Here is a 19035-nt window from a genome sequence, read left to right as displayed (position 1 = left end):
GTTATATATACTGTTAACTTTTTTGTTGACAGCCTTTGTGAAATAAGGCATTCCCGCCAGTCACGCCGAGGCCTGGTTTTAGACCAACAACGAGTTTTCACAACGAGTGTCAGACTCTTTGTGAAAACTCGTTGTTGGTCTAAAACCAGGCCTCGGCGTGACTGGCGGGAATGCCTTATTTCACAAAGGCTGTCAACAAAAAAGTTGACGAGGAGGTCAGAAGCACATTTCGGCGTTTATCTGCGCAGATGAGAATTCATCAGATGGTAATTTTATTTTTTATATATATATATATATATATATATATATATATAGAAAGCATAAGTGTGGCATTACGTTGTTTTTATGTATTGAAAACGGTAAAAGTGCCACTGTTATATATTAACGCATTTCATTTTTTTGTGGCATTGTCAACAACTTAGTGCCTGAGTGTTTGTTGCGCACATTGCAAACAATAATGCAGTCTTTTCGTTATTGCGGTGCAATGCGGGATATAATGAGTGCACTCAATAACATCTACTGGTTTCGGACACCACTACAGATGACTGTCCCCACAAATAATGCCCTATTTGAGGTTGTAGGGGGAGATTTTATGTTCAGCCCTGGATTTTCAGCGTAGAATTCAAACTACACGCGGCGCGCGCGAGAGAGCGGTTTCTGCGTGGAGCGCCGCGATGAGATTAACAACGCTCACCACATGGATCATATTATAGCATATAGACCGGAGCGAGCGCGTTTAAGTTTTTTATGGACATATTTAATATACTCTAGTGCTCTAAAAATGAACCGGCAGCGTGTATGCGCACATATTTCATAATGTCTTCTTCAAATGAAATGTAGCCATACGCAAAGGACACTGAACTGTAGGCCTGATCACGACCGCAAAACACAGAAGATAATGATGTAAGTTATTAAATAGACTGACAATTCAAAGAAGAATGGGCAAAAATATAACCGCTTTATTCTTTCTGTGTTAAACTGACGTGTGTCGTTTGTTCAGAGACAATTAAATGTTATGAAAATATCCTTTTAGATAGACAGTTTAAATGTTTCTCCCTCGTTTTGTCAGTTTGTTGTTATATAGGGTTAGAAGGTGCCCTCAACTCTTTTGTTTCTCCCCATGGTCATATTTTAATTTAATATGCATGTGTCTGTAATGTGTGTTTTATTGGTGGTTGTCTCCCCACAGCATTTTGTGGGGCTTTGTAAACCTGTATTAATTCTAGTGTGGAGTTTTTCTACAATATTCACTCATCATGACAGTTAAACAGGGCATTCTAGTCATTAATTATTAGTCATTAATCTCCTGCAGTATTTCTTCCCTCAATTAGTAGAAAATGTGGTTAACACCCAGTCATGCATAGGGGAAAAAGATACCGTCATGTACCGCAAAACCGATATAATTTTGAAAAATACCTTGATATACATTTTTGGTCATACCGCCCAGCACTACTTGGCCCAAAAAATTATAAGTTACAAAGGATTACATTAATCACAGTTAATGAATGAAGCACACAAATGTATAATAAAGTCCTAAAACAGACATAATCGTCAAAGGCCTTAAAACTGGCAATAAGTCAGCATAACCGGTATTATTTTGTTTAGATAATTAATCGTCAGCCAATTTGTATAATTGTGACAGCCCTAATGTCTGCATCTATCTATATTTTCTGTTCACTTTATACATAATAAATGAATGGTTAAATAAATTCAAAATATGTCTTACAATCTATTATAATGTTGTACATTAGGTGAGTGTCATTAATGTTAATCAAACAACAGAAGTAGGGATACACAACATATTGTCAACATATTGTTATCGGCCGATTAAATGCTCATTTTGAATGTTATCAGTCTGATAAAAACATTTTGGCGCATATATATTAAAGGCGCTAATGTTATTTCCGGTGATCATCCGGTCAGGGGCTGGAGTCATCTCTGAGCTCTGGTCAGGGGCTGGAGTCATCTCTGGGCTCTGGTCAGGGGCTGGAGTCATCTCTGAGCTCTGGTCAGGGGCTGGAGTCATCTCTGGGCTCTGGTCAGGGGCTGGAGTCATCTCTGGGCTCTGGTCAGGGGCTGGAGTCATCTCTGAGCTCTGGTCAGGGGCTGGAGTCATCTCTGGGCTCTGGTCAGGGGCTGGAGTCATCTCTGGGCTCTGGTCAGGGGCTGGAGTCATCTCTGGGCTCTGGTCAGGGGCTGGAGTCATCTCTGGGCTCTGGTCAGGGGCTGGAGTCATCTCTGGGCTCTGGTCAGGGGCTGGAGTCATCTCTGGGCTCTGGTCAGGGGCTGGAGTCATCTCTGGGCTCTGGTCAGGGGCTGGAGTTGTCTCTGGACTCAATGTGTCTTGTGTATGGCTTAACCTGTACTTAAAGGGATAGTTCACCTAAAAATTTAAATTGTCATTAATTACTCACCCTCATGTAACCCAAAACTGTAAGGCCTTCGTTCATCTTCATAACACAATCCACGATTGCGTCATGGTGCTCACATGAACAGCATCGGCTGCTGTACCTCGAAAGCGCTGCATGAAAACTGCATAGGAGACTGAGACAGGCTTAAACGGAATTGTTAATTAAATTGCTGTCTATGGAGAAGTCAGACAGCTCTCGGATTGCATAAAGATGAACGAAGGTCTTACGGGTTTGGGTTTGAGACAACATGAGGGAAAGTAATTAATGACAAAATTACTTTTTGGTTGAACTATCCCTTAAAAGCTGTTCACTTGTGCGCCACGACCCAAAGATGTATGGTAATTAGGGGTGTAACGATTCATCTACTACATCGACGTATAGATTTATATTCCTATGATCTAACTACATCGATCTGTGCTCGGCAAGTTGGCCTTCCGGACGACATATATCGATCTATCATCTTTTTAAAAGGTAATCAATCGATTGTATCGATAATAGGAAATAACGCATTTGATTTAAGCACGTAAGACTTTATATGGATGTTTTTTCTTAGCACTTTTAATGATAAAGGCGTTAAACGTTACTCGATTCAGTCTGCCTATCTGTGACATCATCGCCACGCACCAGCAGCAGCGCTAAGAAAACAAAACCTAGCATGGCGGAGAAATTATCAAGCCACCAGGAGAAAGAGTACTTTCAACCCTTGCTAAATGTTACCTGTGCATTCCTGACACCAGTGCGCCAGCAGAGTGAGTTTTAGAACTGCTGGAGACATAGTGAACGCACAGACAAGTGTTCTGCGGTCAGATCATGTTGAACAGTTGATGTTTTGGAAAAGAAAATCTGTAGAGTCATTGAAGAGTAGTTGGTTACATTTTATCTTTTGTTAAATATTGTTTGTTTATTAAACTGAGAGTAGTAGCAGGTTCAGCCAGTTTATTCAACCTGAAGAAATGTTGGTTGCACTTTATTTTTGATAATAATATTGTATTTGTATTTGTATTATTTTAATGTTGAAATACAACTGCAAAAGTAGCAGGTTAACCTACTGTTGAAATGTTGGTTGCACTTACTGTGCTTTTATTGAAAATGTATTGAATATTGAAAATGAGAGCAGAAAAGGTTAACTTCCTGTTAATTCAACCTAAACTGTTGGTTGCACTTTATTTAAAAATTTTTTGAATGCTTTGCCATTAATTGTTGTTTACTTGTTTGTTTATGTCCATAATTATTTGATACCTGTTTCCCTTAAAATAAACAACAGGAATCTAGGAAACTTCACTGGCACTGACCAGTATCCAGATATTTATTTCAGTCACACATTTTTTGGCTAAAAAGTTACTGAATCGATTTCAAGTCACTGAATCGTTTCGGATCGTATCGTTCCACATGAACCAATATCGTCCATGAATCGTATCGACAACCTCAAACCGTGATACGAATCGAATCGTTGTTAAATCGAATCGGTACACCGCTAATGGTAATGCAAGGTGTGAACAGAGCAATTGTGTGACTACACAATCATTTTAACATATTGGTTCCTGAGAGATATAGTTGTCATTAATTATGCTGTCACTGTGTAACTCTTTTTTTTGTTTTTTTGGGGTAAGATGTCAGCCAAGTTCCTGGCTTCTTCCAACACCTCCAAGGACCTGATTAACTGTGGAATCAACTGTGAAGGAGGATGAAACTGATGATTCAGGTTAGACTATAGTTCAAAATGAGATTACTATACATATATTTATTTAAATCAATGAACAGCACAGGACCAATAAGTATAACCTAATATATCGCAAATTTACAGACACTAGTATATATTGCGATTTAATTTAAGTGTACTGACCTACGTTTTATTTAATCATCAAAACTTTGACAAATTCTGCGACATTCCGTGTTATGCATTAAATAAAATTTTTATGACTGGATTCCATCTGCGTTTTCCACATCATGGAAATTAATCCTTATCAAAGTTATTTAGTCAAGTGTAGTGAGCAATTATTTATTACTACAGCGAACACAACACCACAGTCAGCTTAATAAGTGACGATGGCCAAGAGAACTAAACAAAAGTTTATTCTGCTTAAACTTTAGGGATGTGCTGTGATATTAAAATAATTTTATTTTCGATTTCGGCTTCCAAGAATTATTAAAAAATGATATGAGGTAAAACTAGGGCTGTAATCTCCCAGTCGATTAGTCGATTATTAGTCGATATGTTCTGGCTCGACCAAAATTCTGATTGGTCGATTTTTTGCCGCGTTCATTTCGTTAGTTTTACCGTGTTCATTTCATCAGTTTTGCCGCGCCGCGTTCATTTCAGGTGGAGAGCACTAATTGCTAATGGGGGTGTTTTCAGAGCACCCCTGTTTCACAGGTAACAGTCTGTCTTCAGAACACCCCCTTGTTTCCACTTGGATTAGCCCAACCCGCTAGAGAAGAGAGACAGATTGAAGAAGGCTGTATATTATTTAATTGGGAGAGCGTTTTTTCTGCTCTTGATCTGGCTTGTTTAATAAATATTCCTTTTTTATTAAAGTGGACGTGCCTTTTGTGTTTAAGAGTAAAAGCTTTAAGTTAATAGTCTATTCGTGTCTGTGTTCGAGCTGTGTTCGAGCTGCACAGAGCGGCTGAAATGATAGTCTGTCAGTTAGTATAATACATATGACAAAAACAATTGTCTAAATTATGTTGCATATTCCTCAAAAGTTCTTGTGATGATATCACTAGTTGACAACGGAAATCATAGGCTATGATGGTGCTCGTGATGCAACGCTATCAGAGCCGACAGACTCGTGTGTCAGACTCATTTCAGTGCAAAATAATCAGGTCAAAAACGATTTAATATACTGCAAATAGCCTACTAGTGTTTATGTTTATTTATAATTCATTTAGGCAGACAACATGGCTACCAAGTACTGCGCACAGTGTGCAGCTAATTAATTTACCGTTTTTTTTCCTAACGTCATTTTTTAGTCGATTTTTAGTCGAAAATTTCAGGACCTCAGTCGACCAAGATTTTCTTTGGTTGATTACAGCCCTAGGTAAAACTATTCCTATAGCCGTGTTCCGTCGAGCTCATCCTTCCCTTCACAGTTGCGCTGTCATTTCTCCCTAAACTTTACGTCAGAATCACTGATTGCTGTAAACTGCAGTCTCTACTGTTGTTAAACTGCGTGATGTTTGATAATAAAGAGCTATTAAATGCACAATAATCCGCGCAAGAGACGCTGTTTCCAACTTCAAGGCGGCTTATGTGTGTGTGCTGCGAAATGGACCGACAAAATTGCACTTTATATTTTAGGCTTCGTGTTCGCGTCTAAACCATCAAATAAACAACAAATAGCCTGTGTCAAAATGACCGGATTGGAGAGTAGTTACTATAACCGTTTAGATCTTAAATGGGCGTAAATAGTTTGGAGAAATAGGAGAATATGATGTTATTAGCTCTGCAGTCGGTCTTAAAGGGGCAGCGTCTAATACACCTGCTGACCATTGAGCCATTCATTCAAAACAAACAAAAGGCAAATAGAAAATATTCACATCTCTTGAATGAATAACTTTAGCTTAGGGCTGTGCAATTAATCGAATTTCGATTTCGATTTCGATTTTGCCTCCCAACGATCACCAAAATAGTACAATCGAGAAAAAACGATTATTTTGCCTTGCGTTCTGAATGAAACGCGCACGCGCTCATCCGCCCCTCCCGAAGCCACAAACTTTCTCAGATCGGGAGTCTCGTGTGCAGAATTTAAAAACTCGGCGCGAGTAAAGATGGCAGAAGGAGGGCAGTTACAGCAGCGTTTGGTGAGCAAAAAAGGCTAAACCAACTCCGTTGTCTGGGAACAGTTTGGCTTCGAGGAATCAGACGACGAGCAGAAACATGCTACGTGCAAGATTTGCTACATGGTAGTGGCTGCAACGCAAGGGAACATCACGAATTTGTTTTACCACTTGAAAATTAAACACAGAGTGACCTATGATAATCTAATAAAGAAACAAAAACTGACGAGAGCAGGGGTGCCGTGTAAACGTCATTTTTTCCCCTCATATTTTTCAAATAATTCTCTCTTTGTAAACTTTGTTCAATGCATGCGAGTGCTGCCGTATGTTTGAATATGACCAGTCGTTTTCACCGTCGTCACCCGGGTTTAGTGCCAGAAGACGCGAATGAGAAGCCGCGCGCGCTGTGAGGAAATGTATCTCTGTGCCCTCATCCGAGAGCGCGCACACGTCTCTCAGCGCGCAAATATTGAGTTCTCTTTCAAGTCTTGCTCTGGAACGGACAAACTCACACAAAACGTATGTCAACATGTCCATCTTGATGAGTATCCTAGCAGACATAGTCTGTATATGCCTTAAGTGAACTTTGTACAGTCGAGAAAGACGACGCATATCCGATCCGGATTGAATAGCTTTTGTAAGTTTAATAGGATTCATCTTTAATTTATGCACTCAAATATGCAATGCTACCTTACATTTGATACATTTCTGTACCTGAAAACTAATGTTAGACGTACCTGAAAAGCATATCTAGCCGAACCATATTGTTGATCTTATTTATTTGTGATTATCATTTTTACGTGAATACTTTTATACTTTGATTTGAATATATGTTATATTATTTATTTTAATAGTTCAAAAAGTACAACAAATGTTACAATTTCAATTGAATTGTTGAAAGGTGTATTTTTAATAAATACAACACATTCCCAAAGTCATGTGAAATAATCGTGTTACATAATCGTGATTTCAATATTGACCAAAATAATCGTGATTATGATTTTTTCCATAATCGAGCAGCCCTACTTTAGCTGTTATAAGCATTAATCTATCAATTTATACAGTGAAAACTATGCAGTGTTATTTTACATTTTATTACTTTATTAGATTTCTTTGTAGATTTGTTCTTTCTAAGTAATATTAATGTTAGCAGATCTTCCGAATGCCTGCACACTGGTCTATTTACAAATAGATGTTTTATATTTTTGTTCAAACATTTCTGTTTCTTTTGCTATAGATATTTTACTTTTCAGATTATAAAGCCATGTTAATTATGTTCTTAATTATGTTTTTTTCATTAAAAAAATATATACAGTATAATAAAAATAACTGATAAGAATACCGTTAAAGTACCGGATCGATAAGCAGTATCGGTAAGAGTAGTAATACCGTTAAAACTTAAAACCTTAACGATACCCATCCCTATTAGTAATACAGTGGAAATTAGTAGATTTGGTTAGCATGTTGATTTACGGTGTGCGCCCCTAAATTTTCTGGTTGTGCCCCTAAAATTTTCAGTTGGGGGCCACTGTGCTCCTAGTGAAAAAAGTTAGTCTGGAGCCCTGTAAACCTATAAGCAGTGCATGTTACTCTGTTTTATGTCCGATTGCAAATAGCCAAAATATCTCCAAACCACTGAAGTTGAGTGACCTTTCTTGTCAATTATATCTGTGTCCTCCGAGCTGGTCGTGAGCGCTGAATTTTCTTCACTATCACTCATTTTTCTCCCTCCACACTCCTCCAAGCCTGTCAGCCTGTCGACCACTGTGACATTACGTATAGCGAGTAAGCATTTTATCGAGCATGTATCGAACTGTTGTTATCGTTTTATCGAGGAAAATTATTTCGCCATTTAACCAGTGAATGATGAATGACAGGGATGACCGGCCGCACGCCTCTCGCTCCTTTGTAACATCGTGCCAAGCCAATAAGAGGGGGATATCTAGCGGAGGAGAGTAGTAATTCGATTTACGTTAATCTTCTCTAAAAAAATCGATTCGTGGCCTTTGAGAATCGATTTTGAATCGAGCACATTTTAAAAAATGATTAATCGTAAAAAATGTTTAATTAGGATTCCACATTTACCATATTATGTTAGATGCACAATAGTCACACATGACAATAAAAGGTCCAGTGGTGAGCTAACGCTATCTAGCTTTAACCCCTTAAGCCCTGAAGGTATTTTTAGAGTTTTTTTGTCTGAGTGACATATACAACTTTAAAGACTCATAACTCCAAAACTATAGTAAGGAGAGTCAAATGGTAGGTATCATTTGTTAGCAAACATTTTTTATTTTTGGAAAATATAAATTATTATATTTTGACAATATATTGCTGAGAAACTGCTGATTAGGGATGAAACGGTATGGAAATTTAACATCACAATTATAGTGACCCAAATTATCACAGTTATCAATATTATCACGGTTGTCTTCAAATGAGATGAAAGTGTTCAAAAGAACAGATGCACGTACACACTTAAAACATTTCAGCAAGTTTTATATTTGAAAATCAACAAACAACAAATAACTAAAGCAGCTCTATGCACTTTTTTAAGCTAGATTCTATTCTGTGGGATTTCCTTCCTTATAATGGCCGTCGTCAATAGCAACACATAACGCATAAATAATAATAATTTGTCGTAAATAAAATCTCTTATATTATCTCTGTAAATATACTCAAGCAATATTCTCAGTGTTGCATTTAAATCTAGCTAGCATACTATTTTGTGTAAGAGCCCAAACAGTATCCTAGTGAAATAATGCATATCCATATTTCCATATGATTTGACAGTTTATTTTATTAAATATCAAAATATGTGCATCATACCTGACACCTAAATGATCACTTTACAGTCCGTTTTATGACTGTCATTCTCTTCAAATGCTATTGAAGTTTGAAACGTGTATAACGTTACCAATGTTGTATTTAACTTTAGAGACGGTCCCTAAATTCGCCAGCGTTATCATATCAGATGCGCTGTGGCTCTGCTGTGTTTTTCGCTGCTGAAATAGAACAAAAACAGTCAACCACTGTATGATGATTGAATCTCCTGCGTGCATCGCACGTTTATCTCTGCTTTGAGTGCAGATTTCAGCAAGAGTGAGCGGCGCGCGCTCTGAACAAAACTCCGGCTGATCTGAACGCCTCTAATTATGAGACATTGCATTCATAATAGAAACACGTGTAAATGGTTATAATGCGCAACGCGATTATAACAGATGGCTTTTGAGAAGACTATAATAAGTTCAACCGCCAGAGTGGCTAGTGTGCAGCCGAAATAACGTTAACTTACACCCGCAAATGGTGGTTGTTAATGTCAAGCCCTGATTATTATCCCTTAAATGTCACCCGTCTTGTCTGAATTTGTTTGTTCGCTCGCTTCACATTATTATTTTCCAGACATAGTTTTGGTGTTATTAAGGTCAAAGTCCACTTGCCTTGCGTTTGTAGTTTTGAAGTGTTCCCCCTATTACAGCGACTTTCTTCTGGCATGTTTGCAGACAGGGTGACCATCTTCGATTAAGTTTCCCTCAGGACTATTGAATCCTATTGAAGTGACGGACACGTGACCGTTATCATTGGACAAACCGCAGATTTCCCCGTTACAGCGTCGTCATCAGAGAGAATTGTGGTGGCAGAATCCAGTCGAACTGACCAGCCTCCTAACTAGTTTAAATGGGTTCATGCAAGTTTACACAGATGGCAGCATCATATCACGAGAATGATTCTTCTGATTTTATTACTTTCAGCGATAGTGTATTTTTGGTATCAGTGTCGCGCTGTTGTTGAGGCTCTGACTGTTTGTGAGAAACTTTCATGGAGAAATAAAATGAGCAAATGGCAAACGTAAAAAAATTCACAGAAGAAACAGATTTATTGGCCCATATATTGGTTATCAGCTTTCAAATATAAAGAATTATCGGATATCGGTATTGGCCAATATCGGTGCATCCCTAGTGTTCATGCATTTTTTGCTGAAGTTGTCATATCTGTTATTTAGAATAGGGCATCAATTCGTCTCCTACTTCATTTGATTCCACCTTCACCACAAGGCTGGAAAGATGTCCTGAAAAACACCATGCCATCTTCAAAAAGGTAAATTTGGACATTTCTGTCACTACCTATTGTCTGCCTCAAAATATTATGGAAAATTAATATGCCAATTGGACTTTGAGTGTATTTTTTGTCTTTGATCTTTAGGCAGGGATTAACATACAAGAACACCTTGATTGCACTGAAGAGACCACATATACCTGATAGGACAAAGGAAACAGCATTCATGGATGCCGCATAATTGTCAACAAAGTGCCTGGCTGCAATTTTTGTGTTTTATTAACTTTTTTAAATTTCTGTGCAACACCTCATGAATGTGACTGACTAATTGACATCTACACATCTGGCATATATTTAAAGTAGCCACTTTGCCCATTTGTTGAATAAACATTGGAATTTATACATCTGCCTGAAGACTCTTGATCTTATACAATTTAGTGTAATTTGTATATAGAATGGGACCATATAGGAGCCCAAATAGTGTTAAAAGGCCTGGTTTCACAGACGGCTTCAATTAAGCCAGTATAAAAATGAGAATCAAGTAAAATTGAGAAATTTCTATTTTTAACATTATAAATTAGAAAACTGAATAATCCTTTTGATGTCTTTATTAAGACTTCACAGATGGTCATAACTTGCTGCACTTAATCTAAACGCAGATGCTGAGAAGGTGTTTGACACTTAGTAAAAACATACTTACAAAGCCAAAGATGCTCAATGTCTTGGCTCTTAAAAGAGCCTTTGGGTGGATTTAGCTGCTGTTGATGCAAGAAAAAAAGAAGTGTTTTGTATGCATTAAAATGTGTTTATTCATCAATGATTAAAGAGTGGTGCAGGGATGATGTCAGAACCTGGAAGTCTAATTTGCCACTGGTTTCCTCGATTTTCCTATATTTATAAGCAGGGAGCTTAGTAATACATGGGCTCTCCTGAAAATGTGAGAAATTTTTTGGGGGGAGGGTCTCAAAAATATTGACTGTTATTTTGATGTGCAATTTCAGTTTTGTGTTATGTGATCATTGTGGATTATGTGCATAATTGCAGAAAATATAATTAATGCATGACGGCAATTTAAACTTAATTCAATAAAGACATGCATGCTATTCTTGTCATGAGCATTTAGGTGTGGTGGCAAATTCCACTCACATTAGTACATGTTAGCTCAAAGATTTGTTGAAAAAATGCTAAAAATGAATATTTCCCTCCTGACAAAAAAAAGTGGGTTCCCCCAAAGGCCACGATATAGTTTGAACACTGTTTATAAGGGATTTTTCAGTGTATGAGTAAAATAAAGCCTGTGGCAAACTTGATATACTTTGACATTTTGTTCCACAATGTAAACTGCACACAGTCACACTCCAAGAGTGCCTTATGTAGTTACTTGTTAATCTTTTTAAAACATTTTCAAAACATTTCGGTATGGCTGTGTGTAAATTATGTTATAGAACAAAACATCATAGTGTCATGTTATGTTTACCACATGCTTTATTTTACTCATAAATTGAAAAACCCCAATAGGAAAATCTTGAGGGAACTGGGCTTTGCCACCCTGTTGTAGTTATGATTATGTTATGCACATGGCAAATTACAGATGCAGGATGACTGCAAGATGATCACTTACCAACAAACAGTTAATAACTGAAGCTGAAAAAAGAGAAGAGAATAATTATTTTCATGAAATGCATAATACATAGAGAAATGCATTTGATGATCCTTTCTAACTCTATAGTAAGCAATAAGTTACTTTGGGCATGCAGTGACAGTAAAGGACAATAGAACATTGTCTGATGTATACGTCTAAATGTTTTATTTCCGTTATTTAACCATTCATTATTATTATTACAAAATAACAACGGGTGGCCGATTTCATTTTAGATTTCTCCTCATCATTAGTTTTCTTCAGAGAGAAACAGAACGGGAGGGGGTTGGGGCTTGAGTGACAGATCGCGCGCTTGCGGCCAAGACTGAGACAACGCGCTACTTTTCCTACTAAGTGAAGTTATAAGTAATATTGTTGTTGTTGTTATTAATAATACATTTCTTTATAAGTAAGAACATGACTGAAACAAAAGGCTCTGAAACAAAATCGTCTCAGAGCGCATCATGCAAAAATGACGTCACATATTTAACGGCATTTAACGGTACTGACGAGTGGATGGTTATATAAAGGACGTAAAGTCATTGTTTGTGTGTGGAAAAGGAAGTCCGTCGACATTTTCACCATTTAATTCGTTTTATATGAGAAAACTTCTTTTAGGCTATTTATTTTTAGTTGTTATAATAGCTGAGGAAAACGAACTGTTCACACTTATGTCCTAATATAATTTAGTATTCACTCTGGTCATTTTGATGTGTCATATTTATAATTTTATATTTGCTGTTTTAAATGTCATTAAAATAAACTTATAAGTATAGGTAGCCAACTTTACCTCAGGGAAACTCTGTGGTCTGTGGTCCTCTGTGGCGATCCAGTCAGAAGAGACGTCCGCTATGCGCGCGCTGTACGCCGATCGCAGCTTATATACTGCCAGGTCCTTTCGCGGGCTTGGCACGTGAGTGAGAATTTATAAAGTATATGACTTTATAAAATGTATATATTTTTTTATTTAAAAGAAAACGTTATGTATACATTTAATATACCTTGCGATATTGTACCCCAACATTAAATGGCAAAATAAATAAATAAAGTAACAGTGCGGTGTTTCTAAGAGAGCCGAATGACCGTAAATGTAAAAAAATATATATATATCAAATATATGGCTGTATGTTGTAAAAGACACATGTTCAGGGTCTCTTGACCCCATGGGAAATAATGGGCACTATAAAACCGATAACTTGTCATAAAAATCACAGAAACAGCATGTCAAAATTATGTTCCAATTACTGCAAATGCTAAAATACCCCCACACAAGATTCACCAAGATGGTCAGTCAATTTGAATAATATCACTGTGTATTTTACTTACTGCAGCAATGATATCAACATAATTTAGCAACTTTTAGCAACAAAACCCTGCCAACTTCTCCTAAGAATTAGTTGACATCAGTGTGCATGAAAAAAAATCAGTCACGTTAAGTTATATGTAGCCTATATGGCATAATTTAAACATGTTTATATAAATATATATTCCATTTACAGCTACGGTTATTTATAGGCATATTAAAATATTTGATCAAACGTTTTTGAACTAGTGATTATGTTAAGAAATGGGTGTAATCATGATTCGGTTTTGGTTTAATTAAAAAGCAATTTTTGCAAATTCAAGAAATGTAGGATTGTTTTTTGCACCAAAATTAATCTGAAATGACAACATTAAATATTGACATTAAATGTAGAGTAGAGGTCATAAGTTTTCCCTAACAAAATTTTAAATTTTTTAATTCAAATTGCAATTTGTTTTTATTATTATTTTAAAATAAATAATCAATTTTAAATAACATATGTTTACATACCAAAAGCCAACTGAATTTACACAAAAGCCTGTCCAAAAGTTTGCATACACCTATTAGCCCTACATGACATTAGAAACTGCAACTTACATGAATGTGTAAAAGAACATATTTGTGTAATTCTGTGCACCTCAAACTCTTATAGGGTAGCCTTGTATCTTTGCTTATCATTTTCTGGGCAAGAACTAAAATAACCAATAAGCTGCACATAAATATTAATTCTAAATATTAAATGAAAATGTTTGTTAAAATGGGACTGACCTTTTGATTTCGAGTTGTTTTGTTGTTGTATATATTAATATAAAAGCTATATCAAATATGCTTGTTCCTTTATAAAGATCTGGTAAAATATCAGAACAATTCATTAGAACTTTTTGTGCAGCAAACCCACAACAGCTCTACGTGTCTAAAAAGACCAGCCATTTCTCATATTTGTATCACATCATTTACAAAATGGTTAATTATAAAAAACATTTTGTTGTTTGAATGCAAAGAGATAGGCTTTTTTTTATATAACTTGGCCTACGAGAAACATATAGAAATATCCATAGCTTGAATGTTCCCCGTTGCACTGGCAACTCTCAACGGCCACCAGGACTTATACAGTTTTATAAAAGCTATTTATTATTTGTTGTAAAGTATCACCTCAGAAAAATTAATTCTTCTGTCAGGCGCAGTTGAAGCCTCGGACAGAGGCCGGAGATGCTGTAGCCACACTGTCAGAAAAAAAGTGCAAAATTTGTACCTTCTGGGGTTCAATGGCTGTGTTTAATCTATTTTGGGTTTAATACATTTTTGTTCACTGAATTGTTCAGATCATATCACTGTGGATGTTTAGCCTAATAAGCTTTTACTGTTTCGTACACTTTGGCTTACTCCTTTTGTTACACAAGTAATTGTACCTTTATTTGTGGATTTAACTTTCTTCAACGATGCATCTTACTATGGTAGTTAAGCAGTGAGTTACATCGTTGTACGTTGTACACCCCAGGTCGTTTTTCATTCGGATTGGACTTTTAAACCGATGACAGTGCTCCATGTAAACGCACCTAGTGATCTTTATCAAGCTCTAATTTAATTAACATTTACTTCAATTAAAATTCATTAACCATTAAAAGTTCAACTATTAGTCACAGATAAAACCATGCTCCTCGTTACCAAGGTTTAAAATAAAGAAATAATAATAAACTATATAATTTGTAATAATAAATAGTGTAAACATGTAGAAACTACGAAAACAACCTCAATGAAACAGATTTATCTTCCCCAATGCCTACAAAAACAGCAACATGTTTAATATACATTTCTGCCAAAACAACAGACCTAATCGTCATGCAGTTTACATGGTCGTGACTGCTTCACCACACAACAAATCTGGATCAGCAACATTGCGCTATTTAACGCTTGACAGAGGGGCAGACGCGCGTACACTCTTAAAAAAATAAAGGTTCTTAAATGGTTCTTTGGCGGGGTGTATGGTTCCATGAAGAACCATAATATCCAAAGAACTTTCCATTGCACAAAAGGTTATTTGTAGTGCAGAAAGGTTCTTTAGACTATAAAATGGTTAGAAAAAAATGGTACTTTAAAGAACCTTTCACAAAACGGTTCTTCAGGGAACCAAAAATGGTTATTCTATGGCATCACTGTGAAACCCCCTTTTTGGTTCTCCCTGGCACCTTTAATTTTAAGGGTTTACATTCTGCTTTCGTGCGCGGCACGCGGATGCACGATTTAACGCACATTGGAGTTGGACCAATTGGACCATTGGACCAAACAGAGCCCAGTTTTCAACGTCTTTTTTGGGCTAAATTTGGACCAAATCTGACGGACCAAACAGAGCCCAGTTTTCAACGTCTTTTTTTGGGCTAAATTTGGACCAAATCTGACGGACCAAACAGAGCCCAATTTTCAACGTCTTTTTTTGGGCTAAATTTGGACCAAATCTGACGGACCAAACAGAGCCCAATTTTCAACGTCTTTTTTTGGGCTAAATTTGGACCAAATCTGACGGACCAAACAGAGCCCAGTTTTCAACGTCTTTTTTTGGGCTAAATTTGGACCAAATCTGACGGACCAAACAGAGCCCAGTTTTCAACGTCTTTTTTTGGGCTAAATGAAGGCTATGACGGGCCGACTTGATTTAGCCCAAAAAACAACGTCCAAAAGACGTCTGGTGCTGGGTGGGTAGCAAGGCATATTACTACTAATAATAGATTTTTATTAGTGCTGGGAAAATTAACGCGGGCGATTACTTTTTCAGTTTAATACATTCAAAATATTTAAAGGTCCCGTTTTTAGTGTTTTTTTTGAAGCTTTGATTGTGTTTACAGTGTGCAATATAACGTGTTCATGTTTCATGTGTAAAAAAACACAGTATTTTTCACACAATTTACTTATCTGTATACCGCTGTTTTCACTGTCCTCAAAACTGCCTGAGAATTTCCTCGTTCTATGAAGTCCCTCCTTCAGAAATACGTAACGAGTTCTGATTGTGCCAGCGATTCCCGTGTTGTGATTCGACAGCAGCTTAGCTCACGTTGCCCGGGAAGGTCACGCCTCTTACCATAACGGGGAGATGAACGCGCTCAAACTACAGCCCCTGAAGGCCAAACAAAGGTGATTTGACTCCGGGATGAAAATAACAGTGTCTGATGGCGACAAACGCAACCAAACCGAACCGAACGCAACACTTCCTCTTCTCCACGGGGGAGCAACAAGACCACCCCCCCTTTTTCTCGTATTCTTGTGGGCGGAGGTTAGTCGACAAACTGCTCTACTGACGTAATTAGAGCAGGAAGTACCAGGATGTAGTCCAGACCGGCCGTTCGCTGTAGGCTTTGAAAGGGAACTTCTGTCAAATAAAATATCTCGCTTGGCATTGAACTTTGAGCTTTATAATTTTACAGGTATTATTTATGCTCTAACAGCAACATTACACACTAACTAAAGTTTGAAAAATGGGATCACAAAGAACAGGACCTTTAACACAACTAACGCAGTGTCTGTTTTTATATCCATTTTTGTCCAGCGTTACAGTATATGATCACGCTCTTATTCATGTAAATGCTTTTAAACAATCTAAGCGCGACAAGACACAAGAGTTGCTTCTTTTGCTCTCATTTGTAAGTCGCTTTGGATAAAAGCGTCTGCTAAATGTAAATGTAAGAGAATGTACTGTATGTCAATGTCCAGTCTGTGTGGGTGCATCTAAATCAGATCCCTAGTTCAGTAGTCAGGGCACTGATCAGGGAGTCGTCCACATTATACTGATTCACCACCTAGGAAGCTAATCGAGGGACACCCTGAGACACACACACACACACAGGCTGCGTTCGAAACCGCATACTCATTAAGTAGGTACTGATTACTTAAAGGGTAACTAAACCCTAAACCAACTTTTTTTTAGTTAATGATCTGTAATACTGGGGCTTTATTAATGCTGTTCATTGATTCGAGTAAATGTTTTGACATTTGAGTATAAAGTGTTTTAATTCTATAAAATATGGTGTAAAACCGCCAAAGTGCTGCCCTCTTAAGGTTGAACGGTGGCTACTGCAGTTGAATTTTCCTATTGGACGTTGTGGTACATCGTGACGTAGGATGGTACTTCCAACGGCTCACTATCCGCGCCCCTAGCACGAGCTCACCACGCCCTCAGAAATGTTTTCCCCAATCACATGATGAGAACGGCTTCACTCCAGTATGAGCTGTCATGTTACATGAAGTAGAAACATTATGAATGAAACTGACTTGACACTTGCTTTAACATTGTAATGAAGAAAATACGGTTAAATAATGCAGTTGTCAGTACACGTCAGGCTTTTCTTGCGATATTATTGCCGCCCGTCATGTGTACAGATAATTTTCATACATGAGACGCGCGTTCAAACCCTGACACGCAAGTGGTTGCCGCGGACGCAGATAGATTAGGTCAGTTCTCTTGCGCGGCTGCTTCGCTAGCATCGTCAGCATCGGGAGTTAACGCAGTTTGAGCAGCGGCTCGCATTGATAAGGCTCTGGGTCTGTGTCTACAGACAATTCACCCTCCTCCACTTCAGGTGAAGGTAGGAGAAATGACCGCTCTGTTGCAAAGCTGACGTCACTCCAGTCATTCTCCATATTTGCGACTCGCGAGTCAGACAGCTGTCAATCAACCCGTCACTGCGGGTCTCAGGTGCACGCCCTCCGCTCAGTTCCGCCCTCGGTTCATCCCCTCTGTCTCCGCTGGGCTCTGCCCACTTTTCCAGCATTTTTCAAAATTTGCCAGTGGGTGGAGTTAAGCTCTGAGCAGGGGTTTAGTTACCCTTTAAGTACTTACTTAACTAGCGCTAAAAGAGTAGGTACTATATTGCCTGATCCCGTTAAGTATGAATGCGATCCGCACTTTATGCGCATTGTTGACGTTATTATGTGACCTACGACATTATCACAAGCACAACAACTTGAAAGATATGAGTGACAGGTTTAATTAATCTATCTATAAATATCTTAACATTGATTAAGCTTGCTAATTTTGTAGTTTTGTTGAAGAAGCAGCTGCCCATTTATTTTGTGATTGTAGTATAAGCAATACATTTTAACCCTACTAACCTGACCCACAGTTATATCCTTTTTTTTATCCTTGTGAAAACCCAAAATCGTGATCTCTTAAATATGTTGTTAATTTCTTTATTGTATATGCAAATAATTTCATCCACAAGCAAAAGTTGCATTATGATGAATTATTCAAAGATATCTAACCTTGTTATTGTGTTTTTTTTCTGTGTATATAATGTATACAAAGTCATATTTGTATTGTAAATGCTTGAGTTAATAAAATATTTAATTTTTTATTTATTTAGTTAATAAAATATTTTATTAACTGACAACAATAGGAAACATGAATAAATGAGTAAAAGAGTTAATAAAAGTAAACAACACATTACATGAATAAAAGTCAACAACACATGAAACAAAGCTTTATTCAAACTTATTGTTCAAACTATCCCACATTTACAGACGGTGAACCCCACATCTGCTGCCATCTCAACACAGCTGTGCCAATTCTGTGGCTTTATATTGATGAAGCAGTTGACCACCGGGAACACCTTCGCCTGTCCTAGCCGTCCATCATGTCCCTCCTGAACCCCACAACCTTGAAGCAAGAGTGGTAGAACATGTGTAGGACAATCTGTCTGCCATATGCCTGCTCTCCATCAGCATGACTACTTAAAACGTTTTACAATTCATGTTGTCAGCATCCCATTTCTTGCCATATTTAATTTCATATTTTTTACAATTACATGCTAATTTTTATTGTAGCTTTATCACTTTTGTGTTGTAGTGGGCTAAAGCAC

The sequence above is a fragment of the Gobio gobio genome (genome assembly GCF_949357685.1).
Source record: "Gobio gobio genome assembly, chromosome: 5".
NCBI lineage: Eukaryota > Metazoa > Chordata > Actinopteri > Cypriniformes > Gobionidae > Gobio > Gobio gobio.
Note: the sequence above shows the minus strand (reverse complement) of the source record.